Genomic DNA, 1,813 nt, shown 5'->3' on the forward strand with positions numbered 1-1,813 from the left:
CCGCAGCAGCGCTCCCCCTCCCCTTGTCCCCACCCCATTCTTCTCCCACACCCCCAACAAAACCCTAAGTTTCTGATGATGGATTCAACTGACCAGCTGTAGCATATCCCCTCGAGAGGCCGAATAGAAGACTCCTGGATGTGAAGTGCCCAGACTCCTGTACACCTCCACCACCAACTTGGCCTTACCCCAGACAGATCAGTATGGAACCACAAGACTGACCAGTAACAACCTCTGACAAAGAACAGCTGACCAGTCACCTGACCACAAGCAAGCCCTATTGGAGTCTGCCCTTGAATCACTGTGTTCAGATCCTCTGACTGAGAGGTGCTTCCACGGACTTCAGTGATGTCCACTTCCCAAGATTTTGAGCTGTGGCTGCTTGCTTGTTGCATGTGCAGTGTGTTTGCTTCAGAAGCTGCTAGGGCATGGTGCAGGTGTGAGATTGATGTAGCACACCGCTGTACAGCAAAGTGTGCACCTCCCTCAACCGAGCGCTGCTGACCAGTAATGCAACGTCAATGCATTAATTGACACAGCAAAGTGAGGCAGGGATGCTGCACTAAGCGTGCAGGCACTAGGAGAGCAAGAGAATGGCTCTGAATGCAGCCTGGCCTAACCTGTGTGCCATGTCGCTATTCATGCATGCAAAGTGTCCAATTGTAATTTTGCCAACAGCCACTGCACCCTGCAATGCAAGTATCTGAAAGGGAACAGCTTGTGAGAGGTCTACTTGGCATCTTCCACATTGCTGTGCATCTGTGCAAGGCACCTAGCTTAAAGGAGCCCAGCTTCATACTTGAAAATTCATGATTCCTCGGAACACCCTAAAGTGTTGAGCAATTCAGGACATTTCTTGTGAATGAGCCATAACCAGAAAAGCCAGAAGGATGTGAAACGATTGTACATGGCAGATGACAAACTCTTATTGTGGTCAGTCATTCACACAAGTTAAATCCAGCTTGAAGCAGTTTCACTTGTACTGAGATGAATTCCAAATCAATGTTCTCATGTTGTGTCTAATAGGAGAATTTACTTTATCATAAAATTTAAAGGGCTTCATGAGAGGTTATTTAAACATTTGTTGCGCTGCATTTTACTCTTTAACTTAGATTTTACCTCCTCTTCACATTGGTTACAGTTGCCCTATTTCTGGCCCCAACTTAGCAATTTTTTTTATTAATTCTTTCATTGATGTGTCACCAACATTAATTTCCCATCCCTAATTGTCCTTGAGGTGATGATCTGCTTCTCAAACCACTGTAGTCCATTTGGCATAAGGACAACCACAGTACTGTAAAACTGGAGACAAGGGTGTGGATGGAACATTGAGGATCAGTTCTTTCTTTCCTCTTTCTGTGAGCGAGCACCGAATATCTGCTGCTGCCCTGCCCTTTGCATTCAGTTTCTGTGTTGGCATATGTAAAACTGAATGCTCAACAAGTTGGAAATGACTGGTTTAAACATATTGCTTATTGATATAGCTGAACATGTTGATTTGGTAATGCAATTGTGTCAATGTACCCCAGAAATCAAAATACCAATGAACAGATTTCCTTTTAATAGAAGGCTTTTGATCAAATACAGCTTGAAACACATCTGTGATCTTGCTTTGACTTATCAAACAATATTAACATTGTGTCAAATGATTATTTCACTGAGGAAATGACAGCCTGTGATTGAATTGAGTGACATGACCATTACTATTATCATAACAAGGTGTAGAGCTGGATGAACACAGCAGGCCAAGCAGCATCAGAGGAGCAGGAAAGCTGACGTTTCGGGCCTAGACCCTTCTTCAGAAATTTCTGAA

This window comes from Rhincodon typus, chromosome 25, assembly GCF_021869965.1.
Source record: "Rhincodon typus isolate 14 chromosome 25, sRhiTyp1.1, whole genome shotgun sequence".
In the NCBI taxonomy this organism is placed as follows: domain Eukaryota; kingdom Metazoa; phylum Chordata; class Chondrichthyes; order Orectolobiformes; family Rhincodontidae; genus Rhincodon; species Rhincodon typus.